General features: G+C 41.2%; 1 protein-coding gene across 1 annotated transcript in view; it reads right to left on the reverse strand.

Moving 5' to 3' along the window:
• The window catches only part of LOC137297648 (mannose-1-phosphate guanyltransferase alpha-A-like), a 510,132-nt gene that overhangs the window by 160,755 nt on the left and 333,768 nt on the right, over positions 1–15,609 (reverse strand). The window lies entirely within an intron of this gene.

Raw genomic sequence — 15,609 nt, forward strand, 5'->3', positions numbered from 1 at the left:
TTCCAGTCGAGAAACAATGAATACAGTGACGCCAGGTTGTGTTTTTCGAGATCCAAGACTTGTTATTTACGTCTGATGTTTACAATGAATCATCACAGACAGCAAGCACCCTAGACTTGTACAAGTCTCAAAGTCAATAATTATTAACATAAATGCTAACGTCAAGAAAATATAAATAAACAAGACAACATGTCCCTATAAGAGTGTGGCGTCGTTAAAGTGTACTGTCCGCTCATCTAGACTTGGCTCATTAAAGGATAGAGTTACTATACATTAGCTGACTCAGCATTCAGTACATCCCTGGAGCAAGGCTACGAGCTGCCCAGCTGTGGAAAACGTCACATGTGTTCACAGTGCTTGTGCGCTAAGTATACACCAGTCATTGGCGGTAGACATGCAACATTAATCAGCCGCTGACAGATTAGAGGAGCTAAAGGGTTTAAGCCATGCATCGTGAAGTCGGTCCTTAACACCATTGAACGTACGTTTAGTTGTGGATCAGTTGATGGCGTTTAAATGTTTGGGGGACACTTGTTTTCTTTTTGATTTACTAAGTTTCCATTAATACATATTCACCTCAAACGATTACATGGAATTTAATATTTTTTTAATCAATTGGATGAAATATACGCGTCTAAACCTGAGTGCATCTGATAAGCTCGTTTACAGTAGACCACGCTGGTTGATTCTATTTTTCAATTGAAGGTGTCCATAAAATTCATCATGGCTGGGTATACTTGCTAGACTCACGGTAGAAGTAAACCCCTTGATAACCCGTTGTTGAAGATAGTTTAGTACAGTTTAAGTATTTTCTATGAGCAGTTTGCTCAGGCGATGAAACGTGAACATAGCACATTGTTTGACAAAAATGTAAAATTCCATAATTATCATTATGACAAACCTTCAAAATAACAACGTACAGCAGAATACCAACTTTGTTAGGTGAACACCCTGCACAAACCCCAAAGTATTAAATTATACGTATGCGTCTAACGAATGATAATAACTCTACACGTATGATTGAAGCATGAAAACTGTCGTTTCAATAAATAAATATATAATTTATGTTCAGTATATGTACTGGAACCTGGGAAGATACCTGTGAATATTCGGGTAAGAACAGATGTTTAGTAACCAATGCTTGTCGTAAAAGGCAACAAACGGGATAGAGTGCTTAGGCGTAAAACTAAACTCACTCGCTCACTCACCAAACAAGGCGAGCTTCAACATAGGTCGGTTTTCACCAACACGTACCTTATTGATGTGATAATTCATGGTAATGTTTGTATCGTAAGGCTTGATAATACTGATACAATGTACTATAACGACATATGAACTTTGCTTTCTCACGTTCTCCGTCATGTATGGCTTGAATATTGCTGAGTGTGGCGTAAAACTAAACTCACTTACTCACGTTCTACCCACAGTAGGTCTTGTGGTCAAAGAGTTCGCTCGCCACGCCGAAGGCCCGGGTTCGATTCCCCACATGGGCACATTGTGAGAAGCCCATTTCTGGTGTCCCCAAGATATTGCTGGAATATTGCTAAAAGCGGTGTAAAACTGAAAGCACTCACTCTGCCAACAGTAAGAGCCTCTACGACACCTTACATACTTGCATACAAGTTTGTCATTCATTAAATGCTCTTTGTCTTACAGTTTCACAGTAGTCATTTTCTTAAGTGATCCATATATTGTTTGGAATGAATAATATACTTATTGTTTCAAGTAATATATGAGTGATATACAATTGTGGGCCATTGGTCTTTCATATTTTGACAAGGGGAAATCTAGGCTAGAGTACAGTTAAGTTCTGTGCAGCACGTAAAGATAAGCTGTAGCATTGATTCACCTACTGGACGAATGTCGAAGAAGTGGTTTTGAGAACACAATTATATAACATTAAGAACGGTTGAGAGAATTTCTCGTCATGATGTTTTTCAGAACTGTTATTGTCTGACAAACATCCACCTTTAATGCTGGGAATAATGTCGACCAAGTTTGACCTACAAGCAGCCCAACACCAACATATGCACAAAAGTAACGAAACGAACTCCACGCACTGCGCAGTGGGAAGCACTACAATATATCTGAAACCACACACACTGTAGGGAGTAGATGTGGTTTCCTCAAACATGTTCTTGACATTAATCACCCTACTTCCTGATCAAGAATAGAACGATACCAGCAGTCTGTGCAGGTCACCGTGACTCTCTACCACCAGAAATTGCCTTCGCAATTGACATCTTGTATACACTAAAGGGCAAAAGATACGTTACCCTCTTAAACTAATTAAGTACTTAAAACGGTCAAAGATATGTTAGAAGGTGTTAGTTTACAAGAGCACAAAAGTGAATAATAGCGTCATAGTTAACAAGTGGGGGCAACACCTGAAATGGTCTTCAAACATTGCACCAATCTTGAGAAGCGAACCCGGGTCTTCAACGTGACGAACTAACCCTTTAACCTGAGGGCTATCCGGCCATCCTCATGAATCACAGTGTAGTTGCACACAGAATACATGTATATACAATTTTCACAACCCTAATACATGCCTTTGCTTATGAACAAATATATTTCTCACAAATATATTGAGTTGTGTGATCAAATGCCAGATTCCGACCATTCGTACTCACTAATATATGCTTTTATCGCACGGATGGCTGACTACTGCCTAAATCATGGCGCCCTTAACAATCGACTCCTACCCAGGTAAACCAGCGGTCGTTAGTATGTGGATCACCTTTAGGTATTAGGTTACCGTGACACCATGTAATCCTCTTGACAAGTCCTGCCCAGGTAAACCAGTGGTCAATAGTATGATCACCGTAGCTATTAGGTTACGGGGACACCATGTAATCTCCCGGACAAGTCCCGGATACATGAAATCACCAATGACGGCAATTACTGACCAACAATCCCTCAGTATCGGAAATATGAGACTTGCAGATATGTACCCGGGCCCCGTTTCACAAAACTCTCGTAAGCCTAAGATCTCGTAATTTTTCTCGTAGGATTTGTGGCTGGCATACTGTAACATAGCAAGTGCAAATGCTACGAGAAAAGTTACGAGACCTTATGCATACGAGAGTTTTGTGAAACGGGGCCCTGGTCTCCAGGGGCTCTGCTAACGTTAACCTTAACTCCAGTTCTGCAACATTGCACTAAGGTTACTTTAGTGACTCACGACCACCCAAGTGCTTTGTGAATAGAGACCCAGGAACCCATTCTAGTCGTAAGAGGCGACTAAAGGGATCCAGTGGTTAAGCTCGCCGATTTGGTTAATTCATGTCCCCGTATCTCGACTGCAGTGGCATCGATGGTTATGATGTCAATCACAAGGTTGAATGGCCTGACCACCCAACAGGCCTGACCACCAGAACCCGTTAGTCGCTTCTTACATGCAGAGAGACGGCGGGGTAGCCTGGTGGTGAAAGTGGTCGCTCATCACGCCGAAGTCACGGGTTCCATTCCACACATGGGTACTGTGTGTGAAGCCAGTTTCTGGAGTCTTCCGCCGTGATATTGCTGGAACATTGCTAAAACGGCACAAAACCACATTCACTCACTCATTCTTACAAGCATAAGTTACAGTAGACCGATAACCCGGAAGTGTCGAGTGTTTCCCCTGAACCGTTGCAGATGTTCCGATAAATAATTTGCAGAGTGATTTTAACGGTGTCTAACTCGCTGTAGTTGTGTATTTGATTTGGGAAAGATCACCATGGAAACGTTTAATGTTTTCTCCGCGCAACAAGCGTTACATCAACTGGCTGTCACATAAATAACTACCTCAGAGACTCAAAAAGACATTTTACAAAAATCAAATCGCTTAGTTTACATTTGATGGAATGCGCTGAAATACACTTCAGAATTTTTCATTTTCTTTATCCTCGAATGTAACGCGCACAAGCCTTTCCAAATAAAACATGTATTAATAATTGCCCTTTAAACTTGCGGAGACGCTACACTGATAAAATGTTATCTGTTTGAGATTCCAGGAAGATGCACATGTCACATGGGTAAGTATTTCCATGAAACCAGAGACTTCATTCGTCAGTACTGTAAATAAACATCACATTCTGTCAGCCGTGTTAGAGATATACGCTCTGTCCGTGGGTCGGAAGGTGGGCCGCGGCAGGTCTCAACAAGTTAAAAATGGTACTATACTTAAAAGCCCTATCAGCGTGTGTGAGTGAGTAAATGTTAACACCGCTTTTTACTAATCTCCCGGTAATATCACGACATGGGACAACGGGCTTCACTTATAGTGCCATATTCGGAATCGAACCCGGATCCTTGGGCGTGACGAGTGAAGGATATAAGCATGATACCACCTCACTGCTTAGTATTTGGTGTTACTCCACCACTTGGTGGAGTATGGGTCTGTATAACTGGTATGAGTCCTTATAACGAAAGTGTGAATACCGGTAGGTTTTCTCAGTGAAGCCAGCAGCACAAACGAGAATAGGACACATACAGGTCTCGGTGCATTGATAACAGATCAGGGTTACAGTTGATCTTCAGTTACCAATGCAGATCCGGGTTACAGTTGATCTTCACTTACCAATGCAGATCCGTCTTACAGTTGATCTTCAGTTACCCATGCAGATCCGGGTTACAGTTGATCTCCAGTTACCCATGCAGATCCGGGTTACAGTTGATCTTCAGTTACCAATGCAGGTCAGAGGGTATGGGGCTTGGGTGGAGAGACTTGCTCACATGGTCTGTATGTGTCATTGTATCCCAGTCGAGTGAGGCGATGTTCATGATGTCAGTGACTGGATTCTGTAGTGTAGATTCGATTAAAACATTTTGAATATTCCTCATAGTGGCGCAAAGAAAATACAGAAACAGAACAATAATCTTGAACGTGATGCTTGGCTGCCATTTCATTAGGGCACTGTCGTCAGAGTGAGTGGGTGAGTGAGTCTAGTTTTACGCCGCACTCAGCAATGTTCCAGCTATATTGCGGCGAGTCACACAATCCAGTGATCAACAACATGAGCATCAATCTGCGCAATTGGGAACCGATGACATGTGTCAACCAAGTCAGGAAGACTGACCACCCGATCCCGTTAGTCGCCTCTTACGACAAGCATAGTCGCCTTTTATGTCAAGCATGGGTAGCTGAAGGCATATTCTAGCCCTCGACCTTCACGGATCCACTGTCGTCAGAAGCGCCTTGTTTCGCTTCACGTGACGTTCATTAACAATCTCTGAACCTGGGTTCAATTTCCTGTTTCCCGTTTCTCATGTACGTTTCTTGGTATGAAAAGAATCGGAAATAATAAACACAATTATTCGTTAGCGGGATTTATACCTGATTATTGATTCCGATATCTTTCATTGATATTGGCTGCACATCTGCTCAAGAACCTAACTCGAGCCTTTCCGTTGAAAACTAACAAAACAGAATTATTAATATGTCAATATTTGCAAACAATAGTACAATTTTCAACAAAAATAGCTGAAAAAACCCCCACAAAATCAAATCTTGAGTCAGTTAAATATTTACATGGCAGAAGATAATTTTGCACAGCTTTAAAAAGACCTTTGTTGACATCGCCGTACGAGTTTTAGTAAGTATACATCATCATCACCATCATCATCGTCATCATCATCATCATCATCATCATCATCATCATCTTCAACAACATCAACATCTGTATTGCGTATGGAGGCTACCGGCCCAAGTACATATTGGTAAACAAAATCATTATGGAAGAATGTTTGGTCATGATCGGAAGACCCGTGAAGGTCCCGGGCTAGAATAGGCCTTCAGCTACCCATGCTTGTCATAAAAGGCGACTATGCTTGTCGTAAGAGGCGACTAACGGGATCGGGTGGTCAGGCTCGCTAACTTGGTTGACACGTCATCGGTCCCCAATTGCGCAGATCGATACTCATGTTGTTGATCACTGGAGTATCTGGTCCAGACATTTACAGACCGCCGCCATATACCAGTAGCTGGAATATTACTGAGTACGGCGTAAAACTAATCTCGCTCACTGATAATCCGAAAATGTAAAGTGACAGTAACGTATAATGAGGTTTAAAGGAATTCCAACATTAGTGGAAAAAATATAAACAGTGCGAATCACAATTGATTTGTGAAATAATTCAGAGTCTACTTTCAGAATTCTACATCCATGCAATATTAAAGTGAACCATTTGCGTTCCATTTCCTATAAGATAAAAACAATACAATGCGTTGTATTTTGTTTAAGGTTTACTTTGAGCTTAAGTAGTTTTAAAGACCTTGCTCCTTGCACTACTAATAGAAGCTGATGTGACATATAGATACTATCTAGACTTCATGGCTTTTTTCCGAGTATTATTACGTCTCAAAATTGAAAAATGGATTTGTACGGTATAACAGCTGATTACTCCCATGTGTACACTTCCACCTTTAGTAACAAGCCCCCACGTTATGTATGTATACATGCAGCTTTTGTGCTTATTAATTAAAATGTAAATTTCAAATGGCTATTAACATTGATCAGTGGTCGGGAATTTGTTATTGGGATTGCACGTGCAAATTATGCAGCCCGTTGAGGATATTCCCACTCGAAGCTGTATACTTGCGCCAGACGGGTAAATATTTTTGTCGGTCGTAAGTACACATATCATTATATTTAATTTGACCTTTATTGACGATAATTTGCTTAAGCAAATGTATCATTTCAGTAATCTTCATCTGATATCTAAATGGGTAGGTAGAGCGTTTTGGGAACCAGCATCTATATTTTTCATGTAGCTGTTATTAAATACTCTAGAAACAAAACTGCCGAGTCAGCAGCACGGAAATATTATTGACGTGTAAGAGAGAGTCCGTTCAACGAACTGCGCATCAAACATAAACCAGTGTGTGAATCCCGAAGGAAGAGAGCCGACAAAACAGGTATCGTTGCTCATGCTTTTAACCCCTGGTTTGAACAAAGTCGGTATCCACAAGCAGTTATGATATAGCTGCAAATCAGGTAGCTGTGACGTAAAGCAATATTCATTCATCCAATCATTGAATCAAAACACAAGTATAACGGGAAGGATCGAGTTAGGTTCTTGAGCAGATTCGTTTTCTTGTCACAGAGGTTATTCCTGTCAAATCTTCCTACGTTATGTAAATGATAATGAATGATACACATCTATTCATTTATTCATTTACTTATTAATATTCATCGTAATGTGTTGGGTGGGGGTGACCGTGATACAAAAAGGCGAGAAATTATTTTGCATGATATTTGTGTCCGAAAAGAATATATATATATATATCCGATGGTTTCTTCAGCGTGAACGCTTAATGTTTAATGCCGTGCACGAGCAATGACCAATGAAATAGAACTCCCACGTGTGTAACATGATCTATTCATTTCTCAACACAGAGCCAGACAATGGCATATTTTCGCATGTACGGTGAAGTACTGACTGGGAACAGACTTTGATGAAATATTTATGGGAGTTGCGCTGATATCTGAATTAATGAATTAATCATTTACATTTTTACGTCTCGCTGCTTGAAAATGATCAATAAATATTCTGTCGCCAGGTTGCAAAGGTTGCGCCACATTATTTCTTTTTAAAGAAAAATATCTAATAATGGGTACCCGGAAGAAAGTGAATGGAAAATATTATCGGGCTCCTGTCTGCATTCTGACTAATAAGGACTAAACTGGCTCTGCGAACCAGTTTTGAACTAAATTATAGGGTGATTCATATAAAAGACGTGCTGACTCAATGGTATAATGTACTCATAATCATGCATGGGTGGTATATAGGGCCACTGGTGGTAACACGGTGGTCAACCGTGCTGTGTTGGTGACTTGGGCAAGTCGAGTTGGGTTCGAGTCCCAGTTTGTTCCAGCTAGGTTTGTCAGCACCATGCCCGTACTCGTGCAATTCACCAAAATTATAATAGCCCCGGCTATGTCAAGCTGACACGCCCTATATAACTGGAATACTTTTCGATGCGTCGTTAAACCCAGCTCACTTACTCATTCACTCACTCAGTGTTTCGGCGACTTTCCAGTTTTAAATTCAAAGGTTTCCTTTGTCCTGAAGCATAATACCTTCCTGGACAAACGACAAATGAATATGAAATTAATATTTTATATTCAAATTGAAAGGCGTGTTGCGGAGTCCTTGGCCCGATTATTTTACAGACGAAACACACGACAACGCCATAGAAACAACCACAGACTTGCACAAGTCTCTATGGTAAAAAATAACAGTTCAAATGATAATTTCCAAAAGGTAACAAATAGCTGACTGGGGTACTATCCGCTAATCTAAACTAGCTTGTTCGAACGATAGAATTGCTGGGCTATCCATGGGCTCATCTTGGCATTCAGTACAGCCTTAAAGCGAGACTCCAACAACCCGTACTTGTCATGAGGCGAGTGAATGAATTGGTTTGTCAGCCCTCTGACTTGGTTGACATATGTGTCCGTTTACCTGTTGTTTAGATCGTTACTTACGATGTCAGTCACTCGATTGTCTAGTCCAGACTCGATTATTTACAGTCCACAGACAGGATAATCCACAGCGAGAACTCATAAAAAATATTATGCAACGATACAAAATGCATTCGCCCTGAAATAACAGTCTTCATGTCTAACAAAAGATGCAGTTCAACAGCTGCAAGAGTATATATAAAAATGGGTAATGTGGTAACCGATAGAAATCTCTAAATCCTGATCAAAGCCAACACAAACATATTGTGTTTCAAACTTCAAAGATGATCCTGTCATTCATTCAAACCGAAATCGTAAACCCTTTACACATTATCGTCTCATCGAGACAGTGGAAACACGAACCCATTCCTCTTCCCCTATGGAACCTGATCCGTGTAAAACTTAAATAATATTTACTCCGGTGTTTCTACCTCGCCATAGAGAGGCAGTGTTTGTTGCCAGCATGGTCGAGTCGCTGTCACAATGTGGCGTTGAAGAGCATGTGCAGTCATTAGAGGTAACCAGGCATTAAGTGTATCTAGACTTGCTGACAGTCGAGTAGTCTGTTTCACAATCCCTTCACCACATTATTTTCCATACCAACCCTCTCTGCATTGCAAAAGCCCTACTTGAAGCAAGTCAAGATTGAAGCAAGATTTCCTCGGGTTCAGCAAATATCCCTACTTACGTTTCGATTTAAATGGGTTTATTTGTTTCTATCAAAATTATATATATTCAGGAACTAAGCGTTAGTTTAATAGTTGGAGTTAACCTACACACTGCATTCAAACTAGACTTGCTGTAAGGCTGCACTAAATAGTGAGCCCATACATGTACATGTATTGCAATGCTATACTTCAAAGGGGCCGATACAAATGACGTGTAAGAACACTTGTCTTTTATTTTATGTTTTTCTTAGAAATGTTTATGTAAACTATTATTCATTACATAAGAGACTTGTGCAAGTCTGCATTCAAACCTTCTTTAACCCTTGAAGATTAGAACTGGTCTTCAGCAACTCATGCTTGTCATGAGACGCGACTAACAGGATCGGGCGGTTGGGCATGTCATCGAGTCTCAGTTGCTCACGCTGATGCTAATTGTGTCAATCACTTGATTGTCTGGTTCAGACTAGATTATGTAGGGTCACTGTCACACTGCTTTAAGACTTCCTGCAATGGGCTTGTATGCTCAAATATTCTCTACACCACAGGGATTGATTCATTGGGTACTGGCACTTGTTTTCGATCACTATCCTAAACCATTATAATGAGAATACTCGAATACTTGGTAACGACAAAATAGTCGTATGACTGTTTATGAAAAAATAGCATGAATTGATATCTTGATTTAAACAGAGATATCTTGAGTTGAAGTGAGGATAACTTGAACTGAATTAAATATATCTTGAACTGAGTTAAAGATATCTCGAATAGAGATAATTGTGGATGTCTATAATAAAATTAGTGATATCGTAAACTGAATTAAGGAAAAGATGAAACACATCCATGATATCTTAAAAAGACTGCTGATATCCTAAATTGGATAGTGATTTTCGGTTTGGGTTTAAAGATATATACAAACTCATGTATTTGATTATATCTGTAATTTTGGTCTTGATATCTTGCAATTAAATACAGATACCTTTCCTTAACTGAAAATGACTTAAATTGGAGATATCTTGAAATGATATAAAGATATCTCAAATAGACATAACTTATTTAGAAATTACTGATATCTTGAATGTGAATAGAAATATCTTGCATTAGATTGAAGACATCGTGGATTGAATCGGATATATCTGGAATAGGGATACTGATTGTCGTTTCTCCATGTTATTTTTATTAAGAATATAAAAAATGATACAAAGGTCTCTAAGATACGAAGAACGCTTTGTAGATCCAGCGCAATGTTCGCTTTCGATCGTCGCCATAGACCATTCTTAGCCAGTATGCATGACCTCGATGTCAAATCGAAAGCGAGGCATAAATAGGCTAACCCGACCTTGGAAATGGCGACCTCGAAAAGGAAAGACAACTGCTGTGTGTCGTTGTCTCGGAGTGATACCCGTCTGAAACAATAACCATGATTACATTACATCAACCTCTTTCGACAAGCTTAGATTACTGTATTTAATCTGCCAGACGCCCTTCGTTACGTTTATCAGTTTCCTACAAACGACTGACCCGGGGTGTACAAGAGACAGCTCTCCAGATTAATGTGGGCACGGTGGCTACGCACAGACTCGTCCCACATTCTACAGTCGTGTACGCTAAATGTGATGGTAATGGTCGTAATTAGGTGAAGAGAGTAACCATTGCATGTCATAAGTTAATGTGATAGGGATAATTAATTTCACTAAATAATGGACCGGAACTGATTCAGAGATCTCGCTATTCTGTTTCTGAACATCTCGTTTGAGACCTGAGCCAATCGTGGTCTAGATTTACTGGATTAGGAAAGAGAGCATTACCTAAACGGGGCGGTAGGGTAGCCAAATGGTTAAAGCGTTCGCTCGTCTCACTGACGCCCCGGGTTCGAATCCCTACGTGGGTACACTGTGTTAAGCCCATTTCTGGTGTCCCCCTTCGTGATGTTGCTGGCATAAAAGCTCCGTAATCCAAAGTCACTTACTCACTTGGATACACTACGTCTATTAGATGAAATACACTATTCTAACCCGGAAAGTGATAGGATTAAATTAGTGCACATTTATCCAATGTAATAAGGTAAATGCTGCAAACGAATCGTGTTCTTAATTGCCCTCTAAAAACATTCCCGGAAAGCCAGTTTAACGCTGATGGTTATGTACATGAGAAACATGACGTTTATCAGACGTTTATATCCGTCTTATTGCAGCTCATCGCCAAAGCCAGTAGCAAGCATGATACTAAGCGTTCTTTTGCACAGTGTATGGTTGTCATCTGTGCCTTCAGGAACATCTAGCAGTGCTTTCCACTTACACAGGTGTAGATGCAGGTGTAACGGGGCACAACGGGCATGTGTTAACTAACGCCATATACTCAAACACAATAAAAACGCAACATGAACAGTAAAATTATTTTTATATTCCCGATTATCAGATATGTTATATGTTCTGTAATAATTATTTATTTAACACACTGCATACTTATGCGCAGAGGAATCGTTAACAGTTCAAGAGTTCTATTCGTACAGGAAATTAATCCGAAATTTTAAATATTTATGCAAATGTTTTGCACGATTGCTCTTGCCACTGGGGGAGATTATGTTACAGTGCAATCAAGAGTTGGATTCGGATATTCAACTCTTCGATCGAAGCGAAGCACAATCTCTGCAGGGCCATTGACTCGTACACGAGCCAGGGCGAATAAGGGCGGTGGGGTAGACTGGTAGTTAAAGCGTTTGCTCGTCACGCCGAAGACCCGGGTTCGATTCGAATCGGCAGGACTTTTGAATCCTGTCATTTGTTGAAAGTTACCTTGTAGAGTTATGTTCCAAATGAACTATTCTGGACACTCTGAAACAAATACATGCATAATCAATCCAGTCTAGAATATGTGGCAAGTCTAGATTACCACAGTGTGACCACATATTTCTCAGATTGAATTGTGTGAACGCTGCTTTGACCGTGTTGTCCGAGGATTTTATTGTGTTTTATAACACACTTACAACACTACACAGCTAGCAATGAAGCCTGGAGACAACACCAAAACACGTGTGTTTGTGTGTCGTTTAACGTCGCACTCAGTAATAGTACATCTAGTGATCAACATCATGAGCATCGGTCTTTGCATATGATCGCACGTGTCAACCAAGTCAGACATAGCGAGATATCACCCGATCCAATCACTTGCCTCTTACGACAAACATGGGTTGCTGAATGTGTGGATCTACAAACACGAGTCTTCAGACATTTTTATGAAAGAAAGACTTAGTGAGTGAGTGAGTGAGTGAGTGAGTGAGTGAGTGAGTGAGTGAGTGAGTTTGATGTTACGCCGCTTTTAGCAATATGCCAGTAATATCACGACGGGGGACACGGAAATCAGCTTCACACAATGTACCCATGTGAGGAATCAGCCCGGATCTTCGGCGTTAAGAGCGAACGCTTTAACCACTAGGCCACCCCATCGCCCAAGGGGGAACAAAGAGCGTTCAATTGTACCCATATCGCGAATCGAACCCCCACATTTGGCTCTACGATTGAACACTAACCACTCACCTATAATGTCGCCCCAAAACCTATATTTATATACACAGTCAAGCGTTATATAATATCTTGAACAGAGATAGGAATATCGGTCGTGAGAGACAGATTCAGTACATTTGCGGCACTCGCAATAAGAAACAATAAATCGCAGGGAGCCTAGGGCTACATGACACATACATTTTGAATGAAAAGAATCTGAAGATGACGTAGGAAGTATAATTGGACCAAAGATGAAACAATTCACAAGAAACCTCAGATCGTAAAACCCGACATACTCGGATATACCGTTCGAAAAAAGTAGAGGATTGTCCCGGGAATAACTTTAACTTATTGCAAGGTACGTTAAATGGCAGGTTTCTGTCCTTTTGTCGCATGTCAGTAACTCATTGGCGCCTTGCAGACGCTCGTTCATACATAGACGACTGAATGAAATACTGTCAATCACAAATGAATCAGTAAACTAACAAAAATGGTCCACTGATATGGCTGTCTAATCGAGAAAATACGGTCAAGAAGTATCTGTATGTGTGTGATAGTCAGCCTGGTGTGTGTGTGTGACTGACATTAGCAATAGTTGATATCTTCACGTTCTATAAATAACCGATCTCACACCAGAAAAGCCAGTGATTCCAAACCAACCAACGACCTAGGAACGTAACGCCGGGGGAATGACGCAGGTCAAATGCTTGCACACTGTCGTAAAACCCACGAGCACAAGTAGGGTACCCCAAAAAATGCTTATGCTCGAATCTTTAATTGGATTATACGTTCTTCGGATCTTTTCAAGACCAAGTGACGCAAGTCAGTCCAACAAAGTAACCTCGCATTTGACCAAACTATTGCAAGCGTTATCAAAATCATGCTAAGCAGAAACAGTTCCCGAAACCCTTCTACCTGGTACAGTTAGTGAGTGAGTTAGTGAGCTTTACGTCGCATTCAGCAATATTCCAGCTATATGGCAGCTGTCTGAAAATAATCGAGTCTGCACCAGATAATTCAATGACCAACAGCATAAGCATCGATCTGCGTAATTGGAAACCGATGACATGCGTCAACCAAGTCAGCGAGCCTGACCACCCGATCCCGTTACGACAAGCATAGTCGCCTTTTGTGGCAAGCATGGGTTGCTGAAGGCCTGTTCTATCCCGGGCAACATGGTACAAATTACAGCCCGTAGCATATACATCCTCACTGAATAACCATTTCTTGTTGTTTCGGGTTAGAATTAGTGTTCAGTAACCAAAGTCAGGCCTGCTGACTTGATTGAACCATGTCATCGTATCCCAGTTGCGTAGATTGATTCTCACGCTGTTGATCACTGGATTGTCTGGTCCAGGCTCAGCTATTTACAGACCACCGCCATATACCTGGCTTGCTGCTGAGTGCAGCGTTAAAAACAGTCAACCAATGCTTGTTTCGGTTGTTTAACTGCCGTCAAACCTGTGTTTATAATTAGTTTTACCCGGCAGTTTAGATGACGCTTATCGGAAACAGTATTGACGTGTCTAGCTGGTGAATTACTTCCCCGTGTCTGTTATGTCTCTACTGTGTGGTAACGTGGGTGTCTTATCTTTACGCCACCGTCGACGGGAAGCAGTTTACTGTTTCAAGTTCCCGGTGTGTGTAAAACACTCGACCACTTCCAAGGCCTATCTGGCGGCGTTCGGAGTAGCTCGGTCCGCAGCATACCGAGATATGGGAACTCACAGGTGTATGCTGAATGTGGGACGAAGTCTGCGAACTTGTCGCACAGTACATGTAACGGGCTAACAATTACATCTGCCGTAAAGTAGCTTTTACAGCGTTGGGATCACACTTATGACAGTCGTTACGACATTTCAGTAGCAATAACGAACATTGGGTCGCACAGATTGCATATCCAACCTCCAAGCGATGAACCATATCAGAGCAGGTGCACGTGTGCGCGGGTTTATTAGCGTCTGCGTGCGTGTGTATGTATGCGCTTTGAGGAATCAGAGAAGTGGTGACGTTAGTGTTGAAACTCATATTCCTTGACAATATTTGTCCTTGTAGTCATACAATGTAAAATATTAGCAAATAAGAAAAATAGGTTTATCAGCTTGTGTTACTGACTTTGGTTCGTACAATTTCCTGAGAGCCACATTGGCGAATCTCGCGAAACTGCCTCATTTTTAATTTTTACAAACTAGAATCTCTCACCTTCAAATTATACATCAGACATTACTTTCCATGACGATCAGAGTTAGAATAGAAAGAACAATCCATACACGCTGTAACAGATGACAGGCGGTATCGGGTGGTCAGGCTCCTTGACTAGGTTGAAGCATGTCATCATACCTCATCTGCATAGATCGGTGCTCATGATGTCAATCGCTTATTTGTATATAGCTGCAATAGTGCTGAATGCGGCCAAAATCAAGAAAACATTTTTGGGTAAGTGAATAATGGCATCTGGGCGAGACAATCTAGTGATCAACTTCATGAACATGGATCTACAAGTCAGCGAGGCTGATCACCTGTTAGTCATCTCTTACAATAAATAGATGTTCGCTGGAGACTAATTCTAACCTAGATCTTGCAGTAGTAGTAGTAGTAGTAGTAGTAGCAGCAGCAGCAGCAGCAGCAGCAGCCGTAGTAGTGATTGAGTAAGTGAGTGAGTTTAGTTTAACTCAGCAATATCCCAACTATATGGCAGTGGTCCGGACCAGACAATCCAGTGATCAACAGTATGAGCATAGATGTGCGCAACTGGGAACCGATGATATGTGTCAACCAAGTCAGCGAACCTTACCACACAAGCCCGTTAGTCACCTCTTATGACAAGCATAGTCGCATTTTATGGCAAGTATGGGTTGCTGAAGGCCTGGTCTACCCTGCGTCATTCACGGGCCTAGTAGTAGTAGCAGTAGCAGCAGTAGCAGCAACAGCAGCAGCAGCAGCAGCAGCATCAGTAGCAGCAGCAGCAACAGCAATAACAGCAGTAGTTTC

The sequence above is a fragment of the Haliotis asinina genome, chromosome 10, assembly GCF_037392515.1.
Source record: "Haliotis asinina isolate JCU_RB_2024 chromosome 10, JCU_Hal_asi_v2, whole genome shotgun sequence".
Lineage (NCBI taxonomy): Eukaryota > Metazoa > Mollusca > Gastropoda > Lepetellida > Haliotidae > Haliotis > Haliotis asinina.